General features: G+C 45.8%; 1 protein-coding gene across 1 annotated transcript in view; it reads left to right on the forward strand.

Annotated features, from left to right (window-relative positions):
- Positions 1 to 596: 596 nt before the first annotated feature.
- The window catches only part of LOC144822924 (hyaluronidase-5-like), a 426042-nt gene continuing 413403 nt past the window's right edge, over positions 597 to 13235 (forward strand). Inside the window, exon 1 of the mRNA XM_078680963.1 lies at positions 597 to 702. The gene's annotated coding sequence lies outside the window, so the exon portion shown is untranslated. The remainder of the gene's footprint in view (positions 703 to 13235) is intronic.

The raw sequence follows: 13235 nt of genomic DNA on the forward strand, positions 1-13235 counted from the left end.
TTGAATGCAGTGGTCATGCACCTGAGAAGAACCCCACTTGACATAAATGGCCTGGACTGCAAAAAAATCTCTAACAGACTAGCACCCTGACCGAGCACTGCCAGTAACCTCTGACTACCTCACTACATAAACACCCAGTTTGGTAAGCTTCACAGTAGAAGCGCGCTGAAGGAATGGACATCTGCCCCGGCAACTCAAGCACAGAAGTGAGGGAAAGCAGCCTGAGTCGCATTACGATTTCCGAACTGTTAAACAATGAATTGTATGAATAGTTTTATGCTTTAGTAATTAGTATTATCAGAGAGTTAGAAATTCATTAAATCAACTACGAAATGTAAGAAGAATTGATAACATTGATTTGAGACAGTGAGTGTGAAGTATAATTTGTTTCTAGCTTGAGCAGATATATCCTGTTACATGTTTGATATGAATTAGTTAATGTGAAAACCCTCCCTTCTAAGATGTAGGCTAGGCACTGAATCTCATTGAGCAGATAGCTGAAATGTGATTGGCTGGTATGAAAGCCCACCCACTCCAAAATCATTATAAATTATACAGTTTGCTTTGGTAAGAACAATACTGGAAGCTCATGGACTCAGTAGTTTACACTATTCCAGAACAGCTGACCACATGCTTGAAAGAAGCTAATTTCCAGTGCGGAGCCCTTCTTGAACAAAACCCACAGGATTTAGACTGAAACAGGTAGAAAAGCATTGATTTCCTTGCATATGTTTAAGTGTTTAACAGTTATTGCTGTGCATTGGGATATTTGGATAGGAATGTGCAATGCCATTGTTAGCTATGTCTTTTATTACTTGTGAATATTCCTGTAGACCAAGTTTTTGTAAACAAACCGGTTTTAGAAAATAATAGGACTCAGCTCTATTAAGTTATTGGAGCACCACATTGTAGCAATGTGGAACATCAAGGATTGGTCTGCGCTTCAGAAGGAGCCCTTTCAGTGCAAGACTAGAGTGGGAAGGGGGCTGAGTCTGCTAAAGTAGTCTCAGGGGACACAGGTTTGCATGCAGTTCAGCTCTGTAAGGCTGCCAACATAATAATTGCAAGGAACACAGACCTGTGCTGTAGTTTATATACAAAGCACACTGCCAGCTGAACAAACTTGTACTTCCAACCCTCACCAAAGCATTTGGAGTTGTGCGGTCTGATGCTCTGTAATAGTAGTTTGTCTCTTTTTAGGCTGTAAAATCACACCACACTTACTTGAAAATGGCTTCAGGAGCACAAGTGTATATAAGGACCCCAAAACCCTTGAATATCCAGGTGATCCAGTAGGCATCACAGCTTGTTGTATCAACCCCACATTTTTAGGGGAATCATTCTTTTTTTCTGATGGGGCAAGTTATGTTAAAATGAACATGGGGTGTGTTTTGTTTCTACTGCATACATTTGTATCACTTTGGTGTTTCTTATTGCAGGGTCTACAGCTTTTCTCCTCTTCCAGTATTTGAACAAGTTTGCAGGAAGATGGTCCTTGGGGGTATGAGCACTGTCACTGGTCATGTTGAGGAACTTGCACAGGGTATTCTAAGATAGATGCCCAAAAACAAAGCTGCCCATAATGAAAGTCCTATTGGTACTGGCAGGTCTGCTAGTGCCCGTTTCCTTGCTAGTGGCATCAGGATACGATTTTAGACTTTAATGCAAAAAAACAGCAGGGGTGGAGTTCACAAACTAGTTGCTAAGTTGGTCCATCACATGAAAGAGGGTCTTTTATTGCACGTAAACCATAGCTTGACTTGACCTCATGAATGAGCTGAGGTGTGCTAAGACAGAGCAATGTATTAGCACCTCTCAAATTAGCAATTAGTAGTCTTTATCATTAGTTAAGTCAGTTTCCTGCACTATCTCTGGCCACATGTAGATGATTTATGGACCCCAGCAGGCTAGGAAGACTATGGACTCATATGTGGTCTTCACAGAATGTGCTATCGTAACCCAGGTTAACATAGAAAAGTTAACCTGGTTATAGATAGCAAATTCCCTGGGTGGGGTTAGGAGAAATGTTAAACCCTGGAGGTCTTGGATTTTCTTTCAAAAGCTTTGGTGTCAAAAGATAACATACAGTGTGTGTTACATAAGAAACATTTACTGTCAGGTATACATATGTGTTGCACATGCTGACATGTTCTGAGAAATTATAAGTTAAAGAGAGATATGTGATCACAAATTCACTGCAAATGTTTGGAGGTCACTTTATAGACTGGCCCTCGCTCCTGTGGCAACCAAAAACATATCAGCCTGGTAAGATCTAGAGGGTGAAAGTATCTTTATAAAAGGGACCCCAGATAACAATAAGAAGAGGGAGATGCCATACAGAGCCCACCAGCAATTGATACTTTTAAGTGTCTGGGTAGATGGAGGTACCTATTAAGTCTTGTAGGTCTTACTCAGATGCTACTGCCTGAGAAATACCTAAAAGGCTTGACTCTAGAGGTAAAGTGTGACACAGAAGAAAGCCTAGCTAGGACCTTGTTTCCTGAATTTTGGAGAGGTTAACTCTGTTGAACAGCTTACTGACGAGTGGCTTGCTGAGTATAATCAATCTGATGAGTGGCTTACTGAGTATATTCACTTTGACGAGTACCTTAATGAGAATGTTCACTCTGGCAAGTGCCTCACTATTGATGGTTACTCTGGTGAGTACCCTACTAGGAATGCTTACTCTTGGCAAGTGACTTACAGGGCATGTTCTCTCAGAGAAGTTTTAACTTCTGCTGCATTAGAAGCCTCTGTTTTAACAGACACGCACTTTGACTGACTGTGTGAAAAATTGCAGAAAAGTGTGAAAATAATGCTAGCTTCTTTGAATGTGAGCTGGTGTATTCTTTGCATCTGCTTAGATCTGAGTGGGTTTTCAGGTAATTTCAGTTAAATGTTAATCTATGTCCTACATGGGTGACTTGAAGTGATGTGTGTAAGGGTACACTTGATTCGTGCTTTCCTTAGGGAACCCTCGAGGAGCAGTCATAGCAGGAGCACCACCGGGGTCTCACCAATGTATGTGGTACATTTTTACTCAAAGCAGTGAGAGAGAGCGAGAGTATGTGTGTGTGTGTTTGTGTGTGTCTGTCTATCACAAAACTAAGATCAAGAGAAGTAGGGAGCTGGCCATCAAATGTACTGCAAAAACAACAAGTGATGGACTGAATGTGGATCAATGTCACACACTCCCCCAGTCAAAAGATCTGGGCCCAAATCCATCGTTTTTTTGCACTCCACACCACCCTGGGTTAGACAATGGCGATATGCAAATCAGCTCTGACCCTGTTGCCCCATGGGAACAGTCCAGTCCGAACTACTAAAGCCATGTCTTTCCCAGAACGGAATCAAGCATCCGAGGACCGGACCGGTTTCGAGGTAACACCTCTCTTCAGCCCGGCTAGCTTGACTCCAAGTGGTGTGGAGTGCCTGGGACCCACGTCTGGGCATCCCCAGCGCACTTAGGGCAGCAATTGCAAAAACAACAAGTGATGGACTGAATGTGGATCAATGTCACACACTCCCCCAGTCAAAAGATCTGGGCCCAAATCCATCGTTTTTTTGCACTCCACACCACCCTGGGTTAGACAATGGCGATATGCAAATCAGCTCTGACCCTGTTGCCCCATGGGAACAGTCCAGTCCGAACTACTAAAGCCATGTCTTTCCCAGAACGGAATCAAGCATCCGAGGACCGGACCGGTTTCGAGGTAACACCTCTCTTCAGCCCGGCTAGCTTGACTCCAAGTGGTGTGGAGTGCCTGGGACCCACGTCTGGGCATCCCCAGCGCACTTAGGGCGGCAATTGCAAAAACAACAAGTGATGGACTGAATGTGGATCAATGTCACACACTCCCCCAGTCAAAAGATCTGGGCCCAAATCCATCGTTTTTTTGCACTCCACACCACCCTGGGTTAGACAATGGCGATATGCAAATCAGCTCTGACCCTGTTGCCCCATGGGAACAGTCCAGTCCGAACTACTAAAGCCATGTCTTTCCCAGAACGGAATCAAGCATCCGAGGACCGGACCGGTTTCGAGGTAACACCTCTCTTCAGCCCGGCTAGCTTGACTCCAAGTGGTGTGGAGTGCCTGGGACCCACGTCTGGGCATCCCCAGCGCACTTAGGGCGGCAATTGCAAAAACAACAAGTGATGGACTGAATGTGGATCAATGTCACACACTCCCCCAGTCAAAAGATCTGGGCCCAAATCCATCGTTTTTTTGCACTCCACACCACCCTGGGTTAGACAATGGCGATATGCAAATCAGCTCTGACCCTGTTGCCCCATGGGAACAGTCCAGTCCGAACTACTAAAGCCATGTCTTTCCCAGAACGGAATCAAGCATCCGAGGACCGGACCGGTTTCGAAGTAACACCTCTCTTCAGCCCGGCTAGCTTGACTCCAAGTGGTGTGGAGTGCCTGGGACCCACGTCTGGGCATCCCCAGCGCACTTAGGGCGGCAATTGCAAAAACAACAAGTGATGGACTGAATGTGGATCAATGTCACACACTCCCCCAGTCAAAAGATCTGGGCCCAAATCCATCGTTTTTTTGCACTCCACACCACCCTGGGTTAGACAATGGCGATATGCAAATCAGCTCTGACCCTGTTGCCCCATGGGAACAGTCCAGTCCGAACTACTAAAGCCATGTCTTTCCCAGAACGGAATCAAGCATCCGAGGACCGGACCGGTTTCGAGGTAACACCTCTCTTCAGCCCGGCTAGCTTGACTCCAAGTGGTGTGGAGTGCCTGGGACCCACGTCTGGGCATCCCCAGCGACTGGGGCAACAGGGTCAGAGCTGATTTGCATATCGCCATTGTCTAACCCAGGGTGGTGTGGAGTGCAAAAAAACGATGGATTTGGGCCCAGATCTTTTGACTGGGGGAGTGTGTGACATTGATCCACATTCAGTCCATCACTTGTTGTTTTTGCAATTGCCGCCCTAAGTGCGCTGGGGATGCCCAGACGTGGGTCCCAGGCACTCCACACCACTTGGAGTCAAGCTAGCCGGGCTGAAGAGAGGTGTTACCTCGAAACCGGTCCGGTCCTCGGATGCTTGATTCCGTTCTGGGAAGGACATGGCTTTTGTAGTTCGGACTGGACTGTTCCCATGGGGCAACAGGGTCAGAGCTGATTTGCATATCGCCATTGTCTAACCCAGGGTGGTGTGGAGTGCAAAAAAACGATGGATTTGGGCCCAGATCTTTTGACTGGGGGAGTGTGTGACATTGATCCACATTCAGTCCATCACTTGTTGTTTTTGCCATCAAATGTACTGAGCAGCAATCTATCATGAGACGCAGAGAAGGTCTGGTCTTAACATCACTGCCTGGCACCCTTCCCTTGGCTAGCATCAATTTATAACCTGGTTCGATAACACAGACCTTTGCATTTATCTGGCAAATGAAGTGAAGTCTAGTTTAATTGGGACAATCATCTGTGTGAATGTTTGCCCTGATAGCTCCAGAGAAAATTAGGGAAATAATCTTCTTCATCCTCATGTAAAGCCCTGTACAGTGGAAAGATTATCCTCAAATACCACTGGGTTGTCAGCTACATCAAGTTTTCCCACAGTGATGATGCGGTTAAATATATTAAGCAGACAAGGTTCACTTGGTCCGACCATTTTCTCATCAACTTTAAGATACTTAACCTAGGCTTTGGATTCCCATCTAGGTCTATTAGGACTGAACATCTTGAACGTGACGCCACCGCATTGGAATGCTGGCTGAAGTCCAACTTGGAAGACACCGCTCCCAAGTCTTCATGAACTTCGCGGAGTACCCACCATCCGCTCCTTGGTTTAATGAACAGCTAAGAGCAAGTAAAAGGACATGTAGAGTTCGGTAAAGAAAACGGCACAAACATTATTCACTGAATGATAGGAAAATCTATAAGACTGCCCAGAAATCCTATTACCTTCTGGTAAAAGAGACCAAAATGAAATATTTACAGGTGAAGCTTGATATGGTTCAAAATAAGGGAAAAGTAATTTTTAACAGTGAAATCCTTCACCTCTGCTTTGGCAATGAAGAAAGAATCCCCTGACTCAGCAGGATGCTTTATCCTTTCACAATAAAATTGCCTTAATTCAACAATCTTTTAGGAAGTCACTGAAGAGAATCTAGTGATAGAGCAATCTTTGTCCAAAAGGGTTGACTCCTTGCTTACCCCAATGTTATTAGAGTTCCCTAAAATACTACTAGCCGGCTCGCTCCAGACCGGCTCTCCAAGTGATGCCTGCCCTGCAAAATTATTGCCTTCCCTTGCCCCTACGAATAATGGCACAATAAATATGGGACTGAATTCATCCTTCTCTGCGCGGAAAGTGCCACTTATCTGGAAGCAGGACAAAATACTTCCACTTTTTAAAAAAAACCTTTGGCTGACCATGATGATCCCGCCAACAATAAGCCGATCTCTCCTTACGGCTCTCTCAAAAGTTCTGGAAAAATATGTAAATAAAGTAATTTAAAATCATGCAGAAAGCCACAATCTGTTGCACCTCTTTCTATCTGGTTTTAGGGCTAATTTTAGCACTGAGACTGCCCTATTGGAAGTAACTGAGTACATTAGAGGAAAGCTGGATCAGGGTAGAAGGGCTGTCCTGATATTTCTCGATCTATGAGCAGCATTTGATACTGTCCCGCACGAGAGACTCATTGGCAGATTGAGGAATCTGGGAATCGGCGGGACAGCATTGACCTGCAGGGATTCTTTCCTAGAGGACACAGCCCAAGAGTTATGGCTTCCCTTCTTTTTCAACCCCCATACCCAGCATGAGGGTTGGAGTTCCTCAGGGCTCTATTCTTAGCTGGGTCTTTTTAACCCTACTTGTCCCCTCTGGCATCTGTAGCAGAGGCAAACGGTGCAAAGATTATATCCTATGCTGAAGACACGCAGCTGATTTACACCTGCAAAAAAAGAGCAGATTTTGACGGTGTTTATGTCAGAGTCTGTCTTTTAAAGGTGTTTCAGTGGCTTAAGGCAAATCAGCTCAAATGCAACTCATATAAATCCGAGATTGTCTTCTTTGGCCAAACCAGCAGTCAGTAACTGAAATGCATGGTGGCCTGAAGAATACTTGCCACTGCGCACAGACCAGTCATCTGTGAGAAACCTTGGTGTTTTTCTGGATAATGCCCTGTCCATGAGGTCTCAGGTCCAAACTTTGGTTGGCACCTGCTTCGGCATGTGCTTTTGTTAAAACAATTTCTTCCACACTTGACAATAGAGAATAGTAAAATAGTGGTCCAGGCCTTGGTGACGTCAAGACTAGACTACGCAAATGTCTTGTATTTGGGCCTTCCCAACTGCTTTGTACAGCGCCTGCAAGTAGTACAAAACGCAGCAGCCAGGGCGATCCTCCAACCTAAACTAAGGTCTCATATGTCCCCCTCCTTATATCCCGCTACTGGCTGTGAATTAAAGAAAGGATCAAATTCAAAGCCCTCGTTGTCTTTTTTAAGGCCATTCATGGAAAGGGAGCAGGCTACCTTAACAAAGGAGTTAAGTCTCTAAGTTCCTCCTCCTCTGACCTAGCCCGTACTCCCAAAGTACGCTTTGCCCGGATGAGTGGCAGATCATTTGGTTTCCTGAGGGCACAGGTTTGGAATAGACTTCCGGCCTCTCTACAAGCCATTTCAAATATTTCAGTCTTCAAGAAACACATGAAAACGTGACTTTTTAAACCTTAGCAGCGTACCCACTTCTGTCAGCGCTGGGACACTCTTTTGAGTAGCTATAACAAATCCATCTCTATCATTCATTCATTCATGATGTGAGTAAACTGAGAGAATCCACTGTCCTACTTGACATAATAATTCCTCCTCAGGAGTTTACTGAAGCAAATACACTTAGCCTGGGTGAAAGTAAGATTTGCTAATTCGCGAGAGTTCCAGAAATATCTCATTAATCAATTTTGCATAATTTTTGCTATAAGGAGACTCATTCAAGTAAAAAATAAATTTACTTTACAGTTACTACTTCAACCAGTGTCCTGCTGGTGTCATTTTTCAGCAAGTTATTAGTCAATCAATCAGGGAATTGTATGCGCCCTGCTCACCCGTGAGGGTCTCAAGGCGCTGAGGGGGGGGGGTCCGCAGATCTGCTTAGCCAAAGATCCAGGTCTTGAGGGTGTTCCTGAAGGTGTTCCGGGAGTGGGCACATCTGATGTCTGCCGGTAGCTCGTTCCAGGTCTTGGCTGCAATGTGAGAGAATGATCTTTCGCGTGCTCTGGCGCTGTGGATGCACGGGGTTTCGGCCAGTGCGAGGTTGGTAGATCAGAGGTTTCTTTTGGGTATGTGGAAGTTGATTCTGTCATTGAGGTATTTGGGTCGGTTTTTGTGTAGGCATTTGTAGGCATGAGTGAGTATTTTGAAAGTGACACTTTTTTCCACAGGGAGCCAGTGGAGACTTCGTAGGTGTTGGCTGATCTGTTCATGTCGGGGGAGGCCGAGGACGAGTCTGGCGGCGGTGTTCTGTATTGTCTAGAGATTAAGGAGTAGGGGCTTGTTGATGCCAGCGTAGAGTGCGTTTCCATAGTCCAGTCTGCTGGTGATGAGTGTGTAGGTAACTATATTCCTTGACTCAGGGGGGATCTACTTGAAGGTCTTGTGGAGGATGCGGAGGCTGTTGAAGAAGCTGGAGGTGACGGCGCTGACCTGTCGGATCATGAGTGATGAGTCAAGTATGATGCTGAGGTTCTTGGCATGGTCCGAGGGGGTAGATGGGCTTCCGAGGGCGGTCGGCCACCAGGTGCTGTCCCATGCAGAAGTAGTGGTACCGAGGATGAGGAGTTCTGTCTTCTCTGCGTTGAGCTTTAGGCAGCTGTTGGTCATCCAGACTGCGACGTCTTGCATTCCTTTCTGGGAGTTGAGTTTGGCAGTGGTGGGGTCTTTGGTGAGGGAGAGGATGAGCTGGGTGTCGTCAGCGTAGGATACGATGTTGAGGCCATGTTGTCGGAGGCCGGGCCATGCAGATGTTGAAGAGGGTGGGGCTCAAGGATGAACCCTGTGGGACTCCACAGGTGATTTTCATGGGGTCGGAGAGGAAGGGTGGGAGTCTGATCCTTTGGCTTCTTCCAGTGAGGAATGATCAGATCCAGTCCAGGGCTGTTCCTTGCATGCCTGCATCATGTAGTCTGGCGACTAGTGTGCGGTGGGAGACGGTGTCAAAGGCCGCTGATAGGTCGAGTAGGATGAGGGCTGCGGAGTGGCTTTAGTCCAGAAGGGTGGGGATGTTGTCTCAGGTGGCGAATATGGGCAGTCTCTGTGCTGTGGTTGCTTCAGAATTCAGATTGGGACGGGTCGAGGATGGAGTTCTCTTTAATGAATCGTGTCAGTTTCCTGTTCACTGTTTTCTCTGTAACTTTGGCGGCAAAAGAGAGGAGTGAGGTGGTGTTTCTGGGGGCAGGAGGTCGTGTGGCACCTGTTGGATGGTCGATAACTTTGTTGCAGAGGATTTTGATCTTGAGGTGGAAGTAGGTTCCAAGCTTGTCGCAGAGGTCTTGGGATGGGGTGATGTCTGTGGCTTCGCTGCGTGGGTTGGTAAATTCTTGAATGACACTGAATTTACTTGTAGTTGGTGGAGTTGACCAGGATTTGGTTGTGGATGAAGTTCCTCTTGGTGGTCCTGATCTGGTTGTGGTATCCGTTATGGCATCCCTGTAGGTGGTGTGGTTTTCAGTTGTCTTGGTGTTTCTCCAGTTCTTCTCCAGGCATCTGCAGGTGCGTCTGGCTTCTTGGAGAATGGTGGTGAACCAGGCAGCTTTCCTGGGGTGTTGTCTGTCGGGGTTGCGTAGCAGGGAAGGCTCGTCTGGGCAGTTGGAGATCCAAGTATGGAGTTCCCTGGCTGCGTTGTTTGTGTCGGGTGCCCAGGTGTGGTTGTCTTGGGTGAGAGTGGAGTTAAGTTGCTTGTCGGTAACCTTGTTCCAGTTCCTTTTTGGTGGGCGTGGGGCTGGTTTGGGTGCCTTGGGTTTGTTGATGGCGTAGTGTACGCTGTGCTAGTTGGTCCATGGTGGTTGCATTGTGTGGCTGAATTGGACACTGTTTCCTGCCGCAAAGATGGAGTCAAGGGTGTGTCCTGCTCTGTGGGTCAGTGTGTTGACGAATTGTTTACGTCCAATTCTGGCGAGGTTGTGATGAAGGATAGTGGAGTTGGGGTCGGTGGGGTTGTCAAGGTGGAAGTTCAGGTCTCCATTGAGTATGTAGTTTGTTGAGGCGATGTCGTGGGGTGTGATGAAGTCAGTGATGGTGGTGGCGAAGGGTGTTTGGGTTCCGGGGGTCTGTAGACGGGGGTTCCTCAGAGTGTGGCTTTGGGGTTGGTCTGGATTTGGAAGTGCAGGTGTGTTTCTCTGGAGGCTGTGAGGTGGAGGGTGCTCTTGTGGGCGATGGCAAGGCCCCCTCCTGGGTGGTTGGGGCGGTCTTTCTTCTGGATCTTGTATCCATCTGGAATGGTGGTGCTGATGTCAGGGCGTAGGATGCGTTGGTCCGGTCTCTATGAAGAAGGCGATGTCAGGCGAGAGAGAGTCGAGTAGGTTCCAGATTTCCATGGCGTGTTTGTGTACAGAGCGTACGTTGAGGAGGATGCATTTTAGGGTGTCACCGGTGCTGGCGTAGCCGGTTTATGAGGCCGGGGTGAAGAACATAGAAACCTTCTCAGGGGTCTCACTGATACTTGTTCCTTTTAAACCAACAAATAAGAAATTGGCACAGAAGCTTAAATATAAAAAGAATGCATTTATTCACCTCAGGTGAGGGAGACTACGTCACACAGAAGCCTTGGCAACTGAATGAGGCAGTCTAAGGAGTATAGAAAACTGGGGCCTTATATATGCTTAGGGTTACATAGTCAGCATAAGACCAAGGGGCAGTCCTGGCTCATGTAAGCATGCAAAATGCCTAATATGGGCATACAAGATCTGCTTGCTCAACAAACTGGGAGGAGAGTTACTTCTCCATACAGCAGCAAAAATAGCCTGACAGTTGTAATGGAATAGCAGGTGCATTCTACTAGCTAGACCCTTCTGGGTATGTGCAAGGCTCTGAAGAGAGAAACAGCACATGGCGAGCACATGGTTAACTAAAATTGCTGCCAAAATATAAAATGGCTTTCAGCTCATGGTAACAAATCCCTCAAATCTTTAACAGATAGTCCTTTTAGCATGAGCTAAAGACATTCCTATGATCTAGTAGGAACACAAAAAATATTTGCACATTAATTTTCATAAATTTATCAATATCCTAATTCATTGCTAGGTGGGCATTTTCCATTCTAAACATTTCATTAAGTGGGTATATATGAGGTATAAGCAGGAATACAAAGGGAACAACGCATCGGGTCATAATTAACATACAGATACGCAGGAGAGAGTAATGACCACTATTACAAACAGAATTATCATTTTTCTAGTCCTAAGCAAATCCTAAAACCCTCTAGTAAAAACATTTTCAGGGCTACTTGTCCATTTTCCTTTTATGAGGGCTAGAACATCAATTATATTTGGGACCAGGAGTACCACACAGAGCCATAAGAATTAGGACGAAGAGCTGCAAAGGGCTGCTCTTCCTCAAAAACGGGACATCCAAAGGGGTACATTATTGACAAAAAGAAGAAGTCCTTGGGGAAATTGAAGCCGCTGTACAACCACGCCAGAGGGGAATCTTCTCCCTGTGTCCATTTGAGCCTCACAGGCAGGCTCTTGTTGTTACCACACTGGAGCTGCACAACTCGCAACTCAAGGATCACAGCCCAATTTCATGGAAAAAGTCTCTTCTTTCAGGATAGGGCAGTCACTCACCAGGACAAATACTCTTAGCGATCCTGTCCAGTGTCTCAGGCAGTGCACCAGTTTTCTTCACTTCAATCTAACAGGCATCAGAGACACAGCACCTGTATCCTAAACTCAAGTCCTTCCCTAACTCCTGTATTGCTCTGCTGGTGCACTGCTCATTCGTTGGGGCCAAACATTACATCCAGTGTGCTCCGGCACCTCTTGACCAACAAACAAAGAAGCAAACTTGCATTCACTTCAGGACCATGATTCAGAGGCCTGATGCTAGGATCTCTGAAGAAACCTTTGTTTCAAAAGGGGTCACCTCAAGCAAAGCCTCCTCACCATTCTGGTCGGTCTGTGACTCTCAGCTGGGCATCAAACTTGATCCACATTTTCTCCTTTCTGGTTTGTGACCCCGTCTTTCGCCCAAGACAGTGGCAGGGGTACACAATTAATTCCAGGGTTTCCGCCTTCACTGAGGTCCTAGTTGCCAGCAATGCCTGTGCTGGTTACCTTCACCTTGGCTTCAAGCTGGACTTGTACTGACGCTGAATCCCCAAGCTGAATCTGATGTCCGGGCCCCTCTGGCAATGGTTGTAAGGCAGCAAATATCTATTGGTGGAAAGAACAAAAGGTCTTTAGACAAGGCACAGAAACAATCTATCAACAGAGAGGATAGTCTCAGAATACTCCCTAGTCTTGGGACGCCCCATATATTAGCAAGGCACCCAAGAACACTTTCACCTATCTATGAGAGAGTAAAAAAAACAACAGCCTGGACCTATTGGCAAGTATAAAAGGAACTCTTTGGTGAACTGACAAGAGTAATACATCACCCAATCCCAAGCAGCCAAGGAAGTCTGTTCATTTACTAAATTGTGAGGAAAAGAGAAAAACAATACAGACATACCCTAAATCCTTACATTGGTATATTCCTGTGTACTAATCTGAAAACCCTCAAGATAAAAAAAGGAAATTTTCGACACTTTTACTTATAGATTTTACACTACTTGTACAGGACTGCAGACACTTCTAAAATTATTCTTTTTAATAAAAGCACCTACATTGTACGCTTAGGACCATGCTCCCATGATATAGGAGCAACAGGAAAATCTAAAACTGCTAATTTAAGAGGGTTTCTAATCTATAAAACAACATTTCCTTCAAAACATTTTTTGCTAAGGATCACATTGGCATCTTCCCTGCGTTCTACTTTTCATGATCCAAACTATGCAACATCAGCTTTAATAAGGACTGTCAGTTTATTTACACAGACTAGCTAATAAAAACTAGCAATGCCCTTGCAAAACTATGTAGCATGAGAATAACATGCAATAATGGTGTTATCACCTAAGACTTGTAGAACAAAAACTACCCACATCTAGTTCCCCTTAAAGATCAAAATAAGGGAACAACAATCTAGACTACTGATCCTGTCATCTTTTCA

The sequence above is a fragment of the Lissotriton helveticus genome, chromosome 1_1, assembly GCF_964261635.1.
Source record: "Lissotriton helveticus chromosome 1_1, aLisHel1.1, whole genome shotgun sequence".
Taxonomy (NCBI): Eukaryota; Metazoa; Chordata; class Amphibia; order Caudata; family Salamandridae; genus Lissotriton; species Lissotriton helveticus.